Here is a 17,780-nt window from a genome sequence, read left to right as displayed (position 1 = left end):
AAAATAAACCAAGTCCGTTAATGCAGTTTTATTTCTTCCCCTACATGGAGCTTGAACAATGGACACAAACTAAGTCAGTTTAACTTTTGTTTCTGGTTTTACATGGAATTTCATATACTAGTACAGTGCTGCAATGTGTAGGTTTCCCTGCTGAGGCACTAAGGTTTCATTCAAGCATGTTGGTAGGCTTGGATACATCAAATAAGTTGATTTGTTTTGTGGAAAAAAGCTGCTGCATGGAGACCATTCAATCCTGCTGGTATTCACTTTCAAGGCTCTTCATCCCTACCTATCATCCCTCATTTGCTGTTGAGCTGTTGATGCTCGCCTCTGATTGGCCAGTCATGTCAGTCTCTATTGCCCGCTTATTAAATTTTCATTCCTTCTCCTGTGCTGCCCCTCACTTCTGGGAGAAGCTTCCTATAAAAATCCACAAAATGATCTCGTTATCTACCTTCAAACAGTCTTTTTTGCTTTGATGCCTACAAAAAATTTGATAAGGCTAGGGTGCTAGTGTGCTGAGACCACTGCCTATCATGCTGACCAATATCGTCTCATTGTTTCCTTGTACTCCCTTTTTTATCTGTATCCATCTGTTGTTTCTTGCCTTATACTTACCCATTGTAAACTCCTTGGGGCAGGGACAATTGTTTTGTTTTATGCTTATACAGCACCTAGTAAAATGGGGCCCTGATAACAAATAACAACAACAACAACAACAATAGTTTTAACCAGCTCAGTTGAGTGATACAAACTGGCTACCAAAAACATAATGGTGCATCACTGTAGTGACACAGTAATTAGTTTCAGGGATAAATCTTCAGAGTTAGTGTTTTTTTCATTTTAAATCCATAACAGTCTCAGTTGAATATCATGACATCTCATTTTTAATTTTTTGTAAAATGTTAATCTTTAGAAACATGCCAAATTCTTGATTGTATCAAAAAATCTCATTTGTTCACGACTTTCTTTCTGTCTCAGGCTAAATATTTAGCTTCTTTTAGGCACACATTAATTTGATTGCCTAATTTTGTAATATACTAATGTACTAGAGACTATTATGCTTGTAAACATTCCTTTTTGCATCATGTGGCAGGCTGGAAATCTTAGTAATACATTGTGAAATATGTAGTTATGATCTGAGAGCTTTTGCTGTAATAAAATGTTCACTCTGTAAGAGGAACAGAGATGAACTTCCAGGGTTAAAAAGAATATCTGAGTCCCATGTAAACCATTTCTGGCTCAATGTCAACATCTCTGCCATCCCAGTTTTCCTATGAAAACGTTGAATGCTGCCAATGTATGTTGCAAGAGATATGACCGATGTGACTTACAAAGTAAGAGGCAAAACTATAAAATGTTGTTGCCTATATAATATTGTTGTAGTCATCTTCTACCTCTCTCTGCCAATTAAACAAAATTTAGTAAGGTTCAGATCATGCTGCAAGGCTTTTTTTGTTCCCAAGGACTTTTGAATAAACGTTGTTTTGTATTTTTTTCATTTGTTTGGATGTTATTAGTTAGTTGAGTGTGAAGGGTGGGACCCTGAACCATGTTTCTTTGTTACTGTACAGTGCCTACCTACTTTTTTCATAGGTGCTGAGAAGCTGTAGAGATGAGCCTGTGCTTAAGTTCCTCCACTGGGTCCCAGTCAACGTCCGATGCCATTTGAAGGCCTTGCTTCTAATTTTCAAAGCCCTGGCTACATCAAAGGCTGAATATTTATCTATGAAACACCATGACAGCTGTGCTTCTCTGGGTCAATACAAATTGCAAAGCCCAGGACTAAGCGTATGAGAACTGGGGACAAAGCATTATCTGTTATGGGGATCTGGATATGAAACAATCTTTAGAGGTGATCAGACAAATCCAAAGTGTGACCGTCTTTAGGAAATATTGCAAAAACTTTCTTCTTGAAAAAAGCCTTTTCACCAAAGACTTTAAGGCCAAAAGAGATCATTGTGATAATTTAGTCTGACCTCCTGCACATCCTAGGCCACAGAACCTCATACATGCTCTCTTGTAATAGACCCATAATCTCTGGCTGAGTTACTGAAATCCTCAAATCATGATTTAAAGACTTCAGGTTACAGAGAATCTGCCATTTATTCTTGTTTAAACCAGCAAGTGACCTGGGCCCAGTGCTGCAGAGGAAGTGACACTCCCAAGTCGAACACCCTTTTTATTCGCAAATGCCTTTCAATCAGCAATCCCTCTTCCCTCCCAACAAACTCCCTTTCTGGGATGAAAACTCTTCTTGAGGTAGAAGTGCTAGAGGCTCCATGAAGTACACCAGACACTTTGCTGTTGCTATTAATTTTACATGCATGGAGCTCAGATGCTACGTTGAGAGCAGCAGTGTTAAACTCTAAGATAGATGCCATATATTATTTCCAATAGCTTTGTTCTGTCTAATTTAAAGCAATTGAATAATGTAGCTTCCAGTACTTTCCTGGAGACTATTAGTGAACCTTCCAGATATCCAGCCTAAATTTTGTTTTCCTCACTTTTGTATCATTACACCAAGACAACTGGCCACTGACAGAAGTAGGATAATGGAGAAGATTCTATATGGCATTTCTTATCCACCCCTATTTTCACTTCTTAGGACCACCTTAAACAATTTCTCTCTATTCCTCCTCTTTCCTCAAAAACAATGTGGTCAACTTTTTTAGGTTGCTGACTAAGAAAATGAAACTTTCTGATAGCCTAGATTTTTGGGGGGAGTCTGGAAGCAAGTGGATGACTTTACGTCACAGGGATCCTCAGGTATAATGTACTGGGGGAATCAAAGGGGCTGTTTGAATATATGATCATTAAAACCTGAGGACCCTGGTTACAGCTGTAACAGAGTTGTACCTCTTTTTAATAAGCAAGAAAGAGTCCTATGGCACCTTATAGTCTAACAGACGTATTGGAGCATAAGCCTTCCCTTATGCTCGAATGCGTCTGTTAGTCTGTGAGGTACCACAGGACTCTTTCTTGCTTTTTACAGATCCAGACTAACACCGCTACCCCTTTGATACTTGACCTCTTTTTAATTAAATTTTGCTTTGTCTTTTCTCTGATCCTTTGCTTGCCAACTCTAAAGTAGTTCTTACTGTGCCTTTTTGTGCTGCACTAAATACATCTCCATTATTTTCTAGTGGAATCCTAGAAACTACAGTTTAAAAAGCCTGTTTGGTCATCTAATCTCATCCCATGCCAGTAGAAAATTGTTACGTTCAGCATATATTTTTTAATGTTTTATTGTCTGGACTACTTCTGAAAGTTCTGAGCAATGTGGCTTCCACCATTGGCTGCTGTATATTTATGGTTAACCTCTGTTTCTCTCTGTTTATCTGTGATACAGAGTATTTGACATACTAGGATACTCTGCTGTCTAGTAGCTGCTTTATAGAAGGCCACACACTAAAACCTGTGTAGTACTGATGTGTGTAGTACTGGGGTACAATAGAGGAGTTGATATTATCACAGTTTTGATATTATGGTTTGTGATTCTCATGAAACTATGTTCCAGTAAACTTGGGCTAGTTATGTCTTATCAAATTGACCAGCTTTCTGTGTGGGAATAACTTTTTCCCCTCATTTTTTGAAAAAATATTTGTCACAGGTTTTAGAAGAATTTCATCTCTCTATGTATGCTGCTACTTATATCTTTGCTTGTCACACTTAAGGACCAATGGTTTATTTTATAACAAGTAAAAAAGAAAGATGTATCTGTGAAGGCAGGAAACACTTGTCATTCAGACTCCATATCGTCGTTTCTGCTTCCTGTCAGTTAAACCACTAGCAAAGGAACAGATGTACTAAGAGATGACTCTACTCTAGTTTCCGTCACGGACGGAATTGTGAAACAAGCAGCCTCCTGAAGCAAATCTTATTAAAATCTATTTGCTTTCCATTTATCAGTCTATTTTTAGACATCTAAGGTTAAAGATCAGAATTTGACCAGTAATTGGGGAAAGAGGAAAATATTTGAACTATTGCAGAATAACTGTAAAACAGTAACTACAGGAGTTGTCAGTAAAGTAATAACAGAACTAAGATATGGTATTTATTTGCTCTGCTGTATTAACTCAGTAGTTCTTTTAAATCTAGACAGAAACATGAGCTAGCTAGTAAGCTGTTCCTAGAGGATCCTAAAATATATGCAAGGGGCTATTTCCATTTGAGGGTAACTTGAAATCTCATGATACTGTGAATTCTTGTCTATGTTAAAGAATTGCAGTGTTGCCAAATCTTGTGATTTTCATCTCCAGGTCCAGTGATATTTGATGAGGTGTTTTCTTAAAGCCCCAGCTCTTATTTTCAGTTGCTTCTATGAGAGTCTCAGCTTTAATATTTTTTTAAAAAGCTCTCATGATAGTGGAGAAAAGTTGGAAAATCATAACATAAATACGTCTTAAAAGGCTCAAAATCCAACAGGCAAATAAAAAGCACTAAAACTTACTATTTATAAAAATACATGATTTTTAAGCAAATCTCATGATTTTAGGGGCCAGATTTTGTGATTTTTGAGTACTGCGGTTGGCTGGAATTGTTAATTTACATATATTTTTATTGCATGGTTTATCAAAGTTGTAGTATGGACATTGAGTATGATCTCCACTTCTGTATATATTAACTATGAATTAATAAAGCAAATTATTTTGTTTTTAATTGGAATAGTCTCCTTATGCAAATTTACTTAAATTATTTGCATGGTAGGTTTTCATGCTGGAAGGAGTACTTCCAATATTTTTTTTAAGTGATGTTCATTTGGAGCTATTTTATTCAAGACTCTGTTTTATCCTGTCTGAATATGTGAATTGTGGTTTAAGATGCTGTAAAATAGTCTGAAATTTCTTGAGGACAACCTCTCATGCTGTAGAAAAGATAATAATTAGCAGGTTCAAATTAGGGAGACTGTGGATTCTACATCCTCATAGTCAATTGAAACTATTTGGATGAACCTGGATTAGCAGACCTGAAGGAGAGTTCTGTGTAAGATTGAGAGATTGTCTCTCTCACCAACAAAAGTTGTCCTGTAAAAGAGATTACTTCCCCTTCCATCTCTAATATCCTAGTATCAACAGTGCTACAATACTGCATACATGGATTAATCTGTCAGTTGATTTTGATTGTCTATACCGTGGGCAAAAACTATGTGAATCCCCTAAAGATCTTTTAGCAGTTCAAAATTGGCTAATCAACTATGTTAGATGCTCCTTTTGCTTGGGTGATCAACAGATTATCTGTACCATCCATAAACTCTTATCAGAAAAGATGATATTGCCTTTGCCTTTACTGCCACCCACTTCACCCCAGAAAATTAATTTCAAAATTGTATTGTGGCTGTGATCTTATTAAACCACAGTCTGTTGGAAACTGAGGCTTTGAATATTTAGATCAAATCTTAAACCTAAAAGAGATGGAATAGTGGTGTGTGTGTGTGTGAATTAGATTATAATTAAAAATATTCTCCAAGTTTTTTTTACAGTTTGGACTGAGAAAGATGTAAGGTTGCAATTCAGCTTCCATTTTAAACTCCAGTTTTCACTTGCCATCCCATTCTGACTGGGTATGAGCTGACTATCTTGCTGAGAGAGGCATGGGTGTGATAGATATAGTGGGACTGTTGACATAGACACAGTATTCATTTCATCTCTGCTTTCTGTGGTAATTTAAAGGCTCACCCAACCATGGAGGAGAGGGACTAGTAGTAGCCCTCTGGTGTTTCTCCCTGTCTCCCAGTCTTTGAAAAACTCGGTGTTCATGACCACAACCCAGACAGGCAGATCTTGCCTCTCTCGATACGATAGCTTCTATGTCTAAGGTTGTGTATGAATTTTTTTGAGCACATAATCCTAGCTCAACTAAGTGTGATCAGCTCCACTGAAGGTTGTGGAAAAATAATACCTGTATGGGTCGTATTGGCGTGGGAAAACCCTAGTAAGAAAATTCCTTCCTGAAGTAGGAAGTAGATAAAGCGATTTTATGAGTTCCAAAAACATCCTTATCAGGACTTTGTACTGTATCTGTCACTCTAAGGGCTTCTCTGTTTGGAGGTGTTGGTGAGTTTATTCTTGATAGCTGCATTTTTAAGGTCTAACTCTTGGCCCATGGTTGTATTATTGTTGTTTGTATTCCCATACCACCTAGGCATGGGGAAAAATTGATGCTTTTGTGACTATGGGACAATGGGAATTTCATCTAAATGAGTTGTACTTGCAGAGATTGCTAATGCCCGAGAGCCAGGTGTGACAGGTTTGGTTACAGAGACCCCCTTGGGACTGTCACCTGACGTGGTGGAATTACCACTGAGACCGTTTTTCCTGCCAGCTTGAGACTTCAGAACCCTGCCTGGTTGAGCCAGACATGCTAGCCTGCTGCAACACAGACCCAGGTCTGGTACACGCCCCCAAAGCTGCAGACTTTAACCAAAAACTGATCAGCAGATCACCTATCTCTAGCACCCAGACACCCAGTTCCCAATGGGATCCAAACTCCAAATAAATCCATTTTACTCTGTATAAAGCTTACAGGGTAATACAAGGTAAACTCATAAATTGTCCCCCCTCTATAACACTGATAGAGAGATATGCACAGTTGTTTGCTCCCCCAGGTATTAATCACTTACTCTGGGTTTACTAATAAACAAAAGTGATTTTATTAAGTATAAAAAGTAGGATTTAAGTGGTTTCAAGTAATAACAGACAGAACAAAGTAAATCGTCAAGTAAAATAAAGCAAAAACACGCAAATCTACATCTAACACATTAAGAAACTGATACAGGTAATATCTCGCCCTGAGAGATGTTCCAATAAGCTTCTTTCACAGACTAGACTCCTTCTTAGTCTAGGCCCAATCCTGTTCCCTGGTACAGTCCTTGTTAGTTCCAGCTCAGGTGGTAACTAGGGGTTTTCTTAGGACTGGCAACCCCCTTTGTTCTCTTCCACCCCTTTTATAGCTTTGGCAGAAGGCGGGAATCTTTTCTCTCTGGATGTCCACCCCCCCTTCTAACTGGAAAAGCACCAGGTTTAAGATGAATTCCACCATTCTTCCTGGGCTGGCTTACCTGAACACAGGAAGGCTTGCAAGTAAATAGATCCATTTACAACCAATTGTCGTAGTCAGTGGGAGCCATCAAGATTCTAAACCAACAATGGCCCACACTTTGCATAATTACAATAGGCCCTCAGAGTTATACTTTATATTTCTAGCTTCAGATACAAGAATGATACATACGAATAGGATATGATACAAATAGGATGAACACACTCAGTAGATTATGAGATTTGTAATGATACCTTACAAGAGCGCTTCTGCATAAAGCATATTCCAGTAACAACATATTTACACTGATAAGCATATTTCCATAAAACATTATGGAGTGCAGTGTCACACCAGGAGTAAGCCCATTAATGAGGGAGGCAGAATGAGGACCACCAATAGCCAAGGTCCCTAACACATAAATTATATTTAAATTATTATAATTGTTTGTTTATTCTAGGTCTCACTGTGTGCTTGGTGCTTTCTCAAGGACTCAAGAAGGATGGTCTCTGCTCATTGCCGTTGTGGGAGGGGTCTCTGAGTTATGTTCTTCCATCTATCATCTGGGGGAAAAAATGTACAATATCAGAATATTCTGGAAGGATTTCGTGCATTAGTCACAGCCAAACCCATTAATTATTTAAGCTCAGATTCTCCATCTTTGATTTTCTTTGTGGCCTGTCTCTCAGCTGAAAGGTGGACACTCTGCACAAACATGCTTCTGCTATATCTAGCATTCTTATTTGCAGGAAATTGCAGATGCTTGTCCTCTCCCTATGTCAAGTGATTCATCCCTTACCCTCACAAGTTAGAGTAACCTGCAAAATTAGCCTTGTAAAGAATAATAAACCTCAATTTTAACCGTATGTTCAGAGTGACACTACTTATCTCCGGGCTTGTCTACATCACAAAGTTGCAGCGCTGGTGAGGGGGTTACAGCGCTGCAACTTAGGAGGTGTACACATCTGCAGGGCATCACCAGCGCTGCAACTCCCTGTTTGCAGCGCTGGCCGTACTCCCGTTTTGTCTCGGGTGTAGAGGATCCAGCGCTGGTGATCCAGCGCTGGTAATCAAGTGTAGACACTTACCAGCGCTTTTCTTGACCTCCGTGGAATAAGCAGGTATCCCAGCATACCTGAGGAAGCCTCTGGTAATCAAGCAGGTCTCCTTCCCCGGTTTGCTCTCGCGTTCCCCGAACCCCCGAGCAAGCAGGTCTCCTTCCCTGCGGTTTGCAGGGGGGTTCGGGGAACGCGAGAGCAAACCGCGGCGAAGCTGGTCTCCTTCCCCGGTTTGCTCTCGCGTTCCCCCAAACCCCCGTGCAAGCAGGTCTCCTTCCCTGCGGTTTGCAGGGGGGTTCGAGGAACGCGAGAGCAAACCGCGGCGAAGCTGGTCTCCTTCTCCGGTTTGCTCTCGCGTTCCCCGAACCCCCGAGCAAGCAGGTCTCCTTCCCTGCGGTTTGCAGGGGGGTTCGGGGAACGCGAGAGCAAACCGCGGCGAAGCTGGTCTCCTTCCCCGGTTTGCTCTCGCGTTCCCCGAACCCCCCTTGAAGCCGCCCAACAGCGCTGCAGTGTGGCCACATCTAACACCACTTGCAGCGCTGGTTGCTGTAAGTGTGGCCACTCTGCAGCGCTGGCCCTATACAGCTGTACTAATACAGCTGTAACAACCAGCGCTGCAAAATTGTAGATGTAGACATACCCTCTGTAAATCTCTGAACTAGGAGCTTTGTCAGTGGAATCTCACTCAATACTGTATCTTTCATTCCACTTATGTCTCCGTGGCCCATAGTTCGGACTACAAGGTGTGAATAGCAGTGTGCACCACAGAGGTGCACTGTAGTTCCCTCATGTGGACAATGGGGAGCAAACTAAAGGGTTCCTAGTTCAAATTAATGTAGCCCTGTTTGAAGAGGACTAAGTTAACATGAACTAGGAACCTTTTACTTTGTGACCACAGCGCCCATATGGGGGAGTTAAAGCTCAGCTCTTTGGTACACACTATTATTCACACCCTGTAGTCCAAACTGTGAGGCTGTGTAGACAAGCCCCCTGGTAGAATAGTGCTTTATCAAGACTTGGGCTTCATCCTCAAATTGTCTTCCACTGTTCAAAAGGTTGACTTTCATTCCACTTCCCTGGCACTCTTCACCTGCAGGGATAGTTATGGCACACACACAGTGAATGTGCAAGGAGTTCTCTGAATTTACCTCAAAAAGACAAAAGCTTTCAGGAAGTCCCTGGATTATACCAAAATTCTTCATTGCTAGGAGGCTAAAATTCTGTGTCATGGAAGCTTATAAATCCAAAGATTTCAACCTTTCTAAATCAGTTTCAAGCAAGCTTTGTCTCTGTCTCACTGGGATAGAAGACTCGTTTCCTATGAGTAGACTTATAAACTAGCTACTTGGGCTGAAGTTCATACATTTCCCCAGATATCACAAAATGAGACACACAGACACTGGTTTCACTATATCTTACTGCTTATTCATATCTGTTTTGAGTCTAAATTTTTTGCTTAGTTATGATATCTTTATTGGTCCCTGACATATTTCACTACGGTGTGTTTTGTTTTTTTAGCGCATTTAGAAAAATTGGCTATTTTAAACAAGAAGATAGTCTTAACCTTAATTGTAGTTGAACTAATGTTCCCCCCCCCCAGTACAGCTCTAGAAGCGGTCTCAAGTCTTATCTAGACTAGGTGTTATGATATAATTCCCCACTCTGAACCTTAGCGTCCAAAAGATGGGGTACCAGCATGAATTCCTCTAAGCTCAGTTACCAGCTTAGAACTTGTAGCGCTGCCACCAACCAGGAATTCCAGTGCCTGGTACACTCTGGTCCCCACAAAACCTTGCCCGGGGACCCCCAAGACCCAGTCCCTCTGGATCTTAACACAAGGAAAGTAAACCCTTTCTCTCACCGTTGCCTCTCCCAGGCTTCCCCTCCCTGGGTTACTCTGGAAGATTACTGTGATTCAAACTCCTTGAATCTTAAACAGAGGGGAAGATTCACCTTCCCCCCTCCTTCTCTCTCCCCCTCCCAGACTCTCCCTGAGAGAGAAAGTAATCCTATCACAGAGAGAAATTTAACCTTTCTCTCCCCCTTCCCTCCTTTCTCCCCAGAAATTCCCTGGTGGATCCAGACCCCGTCCCCTGGGGTCTCACACCAGAATAAAAAAAACCAATCAAGTTCTTAAACAAGAAAAGCTTTTAATTAAAAAGAGGAAAAAACAGTAAAAATTATCTTTGTAAATTTAAGATAGAATATGTTACAGGGTCTTTCAGCTATAGACACTGGGAATACCCTCCCAGCCTAGGTATACAAGTACAAATTAAATCCTTTCAGCAAGATACAAATTTGAACTCCTTCCAGCCAAATACACATTTGCAAATAAAGAAAACAAACATAAGCCTAACTTGCCTTATCTGCCTAGTACTCACTATTCTGGACATATAAGAGACTGTATCGAAGAGATTGGAGAGAAACCTGGTTGCACATCTGGTCCCTCTGAGCCCCCGGAGTAAACAGCAACCAAACACTAAGCCTACGTCCACACTACAGCTTTAAATCGATATTAGTAAAATCGATTTTATAAAACAGGTTTTATAAAATCGATTTTACGCGTCCACACTAGGGCACATTACTTCGGTGGTGTGCGTCCATGGTCCCAGGGTACCATCGATTTCCGGAGCAGTGCACTCTGGGTAGCTCAGTAAAAGAATAGGACCAATAACTTCGATATCCGTCCACACTAACCCTAAATCGATTTAGTAATATCGATTTTAGGGTTACTCCTTTCGTTTAGCTGGAGTACAGAAATCGATTTTAAGACCCCTTAAAATCGATTTTAAGTGCCTTGTAGTGTGGACGGTTACAGCTTTAAATCGATTTAAAGCTATTTAAATCGATTTAAAGCTCTAGTCTGGACCTGCCCTAACAGCACACACAAAAACTTCCCTCCCTCAAGATTTGAAAGTATCCTGTCCCCTGATTGGTCCTCTGCTCAGGTGACAGCCAGGCTCACTGATCTTGTTAACCCTTTACAGGCAAAAGAGATATGAAGTACTTTTGTTCTATTAACTCTTACTTATCTGTTTATGACACTAGGATTTAAAGATATGTTAGATTGCCTAATTTAAACTATTAACTTCTTAAACTGTAGTCAAGGCATGTTAAGCATATGCTTAAACTGATTGGATTGAACTGGGTAATTTGATCTAACATCACACCTTAGTTTCTAGACAAGGAATAAAATTCTCAAAAGCACTGAAGTCCCGTTTACAAAAATTCACAGATTTGGAGCGTATGGGTATTAGTACACTGCTACGGCATTGCAACCGTGTCGCTGTAGTGTAGATCATTGACTTAGTTGCATCTACAGTGGGAGTGAGGTCAATTTTTCACAGCCCTGAGTGATGTAGAAGGTTGAGCTGCAAGGGGGAGGGATGGCTCAGTGGCTTGAGCATTGACCTGCTATACTCAGGGTTGTGAGTTCAATCCTTGAGGGGGCCATTTACGGATCTGGGGTAAAAATCTGTCTGGGGACTGGTCTTGCATTTAGCAAGGGATTGGATTAGATGACCTCCTGAGGTCCCTTCCAACCCTGAGATTCTGTGATTCTAACTTTTAGATGTAGATCAGGCCTAAGTCTCATTGACTTTCAAAGAGACTTTAGCCTGTTTTGCGCTTAAAAAGTTTTAATAGAATAACTATTTTTATTTAAAATTGCACCCCTGACCAACATAGCTATGCTGGTTAAAGCCATAATGTAGATTCAGGTATACTGACATAAGGTGCTTTATACCCAGATAGCTTATTTTGTTTCACCAAAATAAAATAATCTATACCTGCATAACTGTATTGAGACTAGGGGGTGTTGCCTCTTTAACTATACCAGCATAGTTAAAGTGACATAACTTTTAAGACAAGCATTAGCTGCCTAAGTCACTTTAGAAAATTGTACTTAAAGTTTAAATCTGCACAGCAGAGGGAAAAACACCTGTAGTGGGAACAGTGAACCCGACTATTCAAAGGAGAAGCATATGGTTTCTTTTAACCAAAAACATATCTCTTTCACTTAGGGATGCCTGAGAATGTTTTACTCCAATTAAAGTGTCCTATGATCTCGTCTAGGCCAGGGTTAGCAGACACATTAATAGCCCAGTATAGACAAAGTAGTGTACCTTTAACGTGTTTAATCTTGTCAGGTTCAACAAATAATAGCTAACAACTTCCAAATCCTAGTCTAGACAAGACCTAAATTCAAATTCAGTTATCTTAATTAAAAAGCAAGTTGATTTCAAAGAAAAAAGCAAGAAAAGGAAGAAGGCGGAAAAATAGTGTCTGATAGGGTTGTCAAAAGATTTTTTAAAAAATCGCAATTAATCACAAGATTTAAAAAAGTTGCAATTAATCGCAGTTTTAATTGCACCGGTAAACAATAATAGAATACCAATTTACATTTATTAAAAATATTTGTGGATGTTTTTCTTCATTTTCAAATATATAGATTTAAACTGTAACACAGGATAAAAAGTGAACAGTGCTCACTTTATATTATTATTTATTACAAATATTTGAACTATAAAAAAGATAAAGAAATAATATTTTTCAATTCACCTCATACAAGTACTGTAGTGCAGTCTCTTTATCATGAAAGTACAACTTAAAAACGTCGATTTTTTTTAACATAACTCAGAAACATAACAGTGTAAAACTTTAGGGCCTACAGGTTGAAGACATTGAAGGGACGTACAAATGTTTAGGATATGTGACATGTAAATACCTTGCAATGCCAGTTACAACAGTGCTATGCAAACACGTGTTCTTACTTTCAGGTGACATTGTAAATAAGAAGCCAACAGCAATATCACCCATAAATGTAAACAAACTTGTTTTTCTTAGCAATCGGCTGAACAAGAAGTAGGACTGAGTGAACTTGTATGAGGTGAATTGAAAAATACTATTTCTTTATCTTTTTTACAGTGCAAATATTTGTAATAAAAATAATATAAAGTGAGCACTGTTCACTTAGTATTCTGTATTGTAATTGAAATCAATATATTTGAAAATGTAGAAAACTATCCAAAAATATTTATAATAAATTTAAATTGGTATTCTGTTCTTGTTTAACAGTGCAATTAAAACTGCAATTAATCACAACTATATTTTTAATCTAGTTGCTTTGCTTTGCATTAATTGCATGTGATTAATTGCTAGCCCTAGTGTCTGAACACAGGAATGATGAAGAGCAAGGTTCTTTACAGACAATTTTAATGAGACTCTTCTGTATCTGGTCCTGGATACTGTGGTGACAGGAGCATTATAATTGCCTGAGGCCTTGGCTACACTGGCGCTTTACAGCGCTGCAACTTTCTCGCTCATGGGTGTGAAAAAAACACCCCTCTGAGCTCTGCAAGATACAGCGCTGCAAAGTGCCAGTGTAAGCAGTGCCGCAGCGCTGGGAGCGCGGCTCCCAGCACTGCAAGCTAAAACCCATGAGGATGTGGAGTACGTGCAGCGCTGGCTGGCGCTACGACCACACTCGCACTTGGGCAGTGCTTTGAAGTTTCAAGTGTAGCCATACCCTAAGATAGACAGGATTAGTAGGATAGCTTATCTACAATTTTTTTTTTCTGCCATCCCTCAGTTTGGTAAAGTTTGGCTGTCTTGCTAGAAAGCAATCTCTGTACTACCTGCAAGTTGTAGCAAGACCCATTTATTTATTTAAAGTCTCTCTGGATGCATAGTGCTTATCTTTCTTAACCAGGGCCACACCTGTCTTTTTTTATTGTTTTCTAAATTCAGTTTCCAGCTTCAAGTTCAGGTTCCAGTTACCAATTGAGAAACATTCCCTCAATTCAGAACAAACCTGTTTGTTGAGCGAATCTGCTTTCTTCCCCCAACAGGGAAGGACAGATTGTTAACCTAATCCACATCTAACTGAGCATGTCTGATCTATTTTCTTACTCCTTACCCTCTCCCTGGATGAGGAGGAACACAAGTACAAGTTATCGATGCAGAAGGTACCGTATATTCTTGTTCATTAGCCTGTTTGTTTATAAGCCAACCCCCTAAGATGGTTAGGTAAAAATAGCAAAAACTGTATGATCCTTTCATAAGCCAACTCGGTATTTCAGGGATTGGCAAACTTTGGCTCCCAGCCGTCAGAGTAAACCCCTGGTGGGTCGGGACGTTTTCTTTGGTTCACTGTTCACAGCCAATGGGAGCTGCGGGCTTCCTGCAGCTCCCATTGGCTGGGAACGGTGAACTGCAGCCACAGGGAGCTGAGGGGCTCCATGCCTGCAGACGCTCCAAATAAACAAAATGACAATGTATTAGCTATTCAATTCAGTGATTCCATAGAGTTTAAAATCATCAAATTTTGGTGTAGACCCATTTATAAGCCGTCCCCTGCTCTTCGATGCGTCTTTTTTTTTTTTTTACCAAAAATATTTGGCTTATGAACAACTATATACGGTGTATAAAAGTTCAGAACAATTACATAACATTATAACTGAAATGTACAGATATAGCCACCTATTAAGTCCAACTTTCTTACTACATCATTTTCATAAAAAATAACTCTTTCAAATAATACAGTAACCATACCTAATCCAAGAAAGATGATAAGCTTTGTGGTCTAATAGCCAGGTCTTGGAACCAGTAATAAAACTCAGTTTATAAACTTACAAAGTTATGAATGTAGGTCTTGATTTAGGAAAGCAACCTGAAATAGGAAAGCACTTGATGCACTTGGGGCCTGAGTGACAGCAAGGAACAAGATTATTTCCCACCACCTCCCCTCCCACCCTCAAAAAAATGAACACACAGCCATCTCAAATTTCTTTTTTTTTAAAAAGCAGATGGGGTGGGAACAATGATTAAAAGGTGTGTATAGGGGGCAGACGGAGGGGAGTGGCAAAGTTGTTGCAAGGATCACAGACCTGGGAAAAAAATAGAAAATTGAGCTGGTTAGCTGAAGGGAAAACTTCAAGCACTCTTACCAAATCTGCTTCCAGATTATTATAGGCGCTTCACTTTTTTCAGACCACTTTAAGCACTGCATGGGGGAGGAGGGGAACGGACAGACAGTAGACACCACCTTAGAGCAAAAAGATTACTGATTCAGCATGTTGTCTTCTGTTTTACTTTTTTTCTACTCTTTACGTTTTCTTTATGTCCTCTGAAATACTAATTTCTTTGAAATTACAGGTATTTCACTTTTAGATGATAAAAGGAGTTTTATGTATTTTGTTAAAAATATGCATCATTAAACATCTTTACTGTACACTAAATTAAAGTTAATGAACGTCTTCAGAAGACATTGCTAAATATTTTCCCAGAAGGAGGGCATTCATGAAGTCAGACTGAAATCTCCCACTCCCTTATCTACCAATGTTTCATATCAACCTTCATTGTTGCTGGTACCGTTCAGTACTGTGTGCCTCTCCCTATGTTACCTTTCATTCTTGTTTCTACAGGCTTTTGTAGATAAGTATTTCTTCTCATGAAAGTAATGAGCTTCTCCCATTGTTATTTTGCAGCAGTATAAATGTTTTGTGTATAATCCTGGTGAATTTCATATGGTATGTTGTTTGATCATCTTTTCCAAAGAGATGATTGGCTGAGCCTTTCATCTCTCTTCCCTTGCCCCTGTCCTAATTAAAAACCCTAGCAGGAATGGTATGGTGCTGGATCTTTAAAACCCTAAAACTATTTGGATTCCACAATACTATCTAGCATTGTCCACTCATCTAGATAGGTCACCTTCCAAAAATATTTCAAAAGAATCTGACCCCAAATATTTAATTCCAGTGGAGACTCATAATATCTGAAAATAGTTAGGCAAAACAGAGGCACAGAAGCATTTTAAGAACCTTATTTACAGAGCAGCAAATAGAGATCCTACTACATCTGTTTCAAAACAGGGAAGGCAAATCCTTTCCTGCTTATTTTGAGGAGCTTCAACTGTTTGAATTCCTGTGGTAAAATAAGAGGACCAGTGTATACCGAAGAATATTGAGTACTTCAGTCACAACCTCTATGAAAAAACTTAAGTGAGACTTGTTAGAGCAAATAAGGTTAAATGAATAAAGCTTCAGATACATCTGTGAAAAGACAGGAGTTTTAGCTGAGTAATAGTTTAGAAGAGGAAATGTATTATTCCCACCGAATTACTGGACAGTCCTGTTAATATGTTCAAGTTAAAAATCAGCTGTATCTCATTGTTAACTACAATGTTAATTTAAAGTTAAACACATGTTTAGGTGTTTTGCTGGATCAGGGCCAGAGTGCTCAGCTCATGGCAGGATCAAATCCCTGTTGAGCCAAAGCCACTTAATAAGGACACTGTGATAAATGTTGAAGCTGTCCTTTTTCGTGGTTAAATTTGTGATATTTCTTAAAGCAAAAACAGCAAATACTTTCTAAAAGAAAAGTGATTTAGTTGGTCTGTGATTCTTGTCTGAAGGGTTGAATTTAGTGAACTCAGCTTAAAGAAACAAATGGATAGAACTTTCCCCTTATGCATTTCATTTGTACTGTTTGAGTTGGCCCAGCTGAATGATGATAAATGGCAGGGAAACAAAGTGAGTGATGTAAAAGATATTACTTCGCCTTGTCTATCTAATATCCTAGGACCAACACAGTTACATGTAAATGGCAGGGTCATATTTATCGTATATTGTCCATTTCACTGAAGTTAATCCATTCGCTGCTGCTAAAAGCACACTGTACCGATCTGATTCATAAGAAGTATTTATACATTATATACATATCTTTCTCATTCTTTCATTTCTGAGGCACATTATAGACATATAGATTGGGACCTCTAATATAGGAATGCACAGCATGCCTTGCCTTGCCCAAAAAGCCCAGCGTCATGATTGAAGTTTCACATATGTGGTATGTATAACGCCTAGGCCACATTATGGCATCTGAGTGAGAAATTACCTGGTTTTATATTTTTTTTTGTTTATTGGTTTGTTTTTAACATGTTGCTTCATATTTAATGGAAGTAAATATGTAAGACAGACTCTGGATGAAACAGAATTAATGGAGTCCTCTCCAGAAAGGAAAGATGGGTTAAGAATTATCACAGGCAGGCAAGCAAGAGAGAGCCTAAGGCAGTCCCATGTGTTTAAGGCAGAGGAACAGCCTTGAAACAGTTGTGGGCCAGAAATTCCATCTGTAATAACTGTGCCAGTCATGTGTTTAAAAAGATTTGGCTAGCTCCTTCTCTAACTTGACAGCAGTGGAGTCAGAGGGAAGAAGTGGGGGTTGATTAGTTAAACTGTAGAACTGATTATCTTAAATTCAAAATACTGTATTTTAAGTTTCCATAAAGGATATTTTCTGAGATGCTAAATATTAAAAATAGCAGGGTAAAGGTGTTTGTATAAAATTCTTGTTTTATTGCAGTACAATAAGCCTTGTTGTTTCTTGCAGTCTGAATAAATTCATTGTTATGGGCATTTCAGCATCTTTGTATATGACATACGTTGCACTACATAGGAGGTTCATAAGATTAAATTACAGGATTATAAAATTATTTGAAGTTATATTAACAATTGTCCATATCACTTTCTGGAGGTATTTGGGCACACTCTTTCAGCTGACAGGCAAGAGAAAAAATATCACCTGTGGCCAGTTTTTAAAAAATGACAAATTTTGAGCATTAAACAGTTTGCTTTAGTGCTAAAAAGGGTTAAATATGAGGGCAGCAGGTACAGGCAGCTGTAGGTA

At 39.2% G+C, this 17,780-nt stretch overlaps 1 protein-coding gene across 2 annotated transcripts in view; it reads left to right on the top strand.

The window, feature by feature from the left end:
* ELF1 (E74 like ETS transcription factor 1) overlaps positions 1-17,780 on the top strand; it is a 116,822-nt gene that overhangs the window by 8,808 nt on the left and 90,234 nt on the right. The window lies entirely within an intron of this gene.

The sequence above is a fragment of the Gopherus flavomarginatus genome, chromosome 1, assembly GCF_025201925.1.
Source record: "Gopherus flavomarginatus isolate rGopFla2 chromosome 1, rGopFla2.mat.asm, whole genome shotgun sequence".
Lineage (NCBI taxonomy): Eukaryota > Metazoa > Chordata > Testudines > Testudinidae > Gopherus > Gopherus flavomarginatus.
The sequence above is the reverse complement of the archived record's forward strand: the minus strand, read 5'-3'. Positions and strand labels throughout refer to the sequence as shown.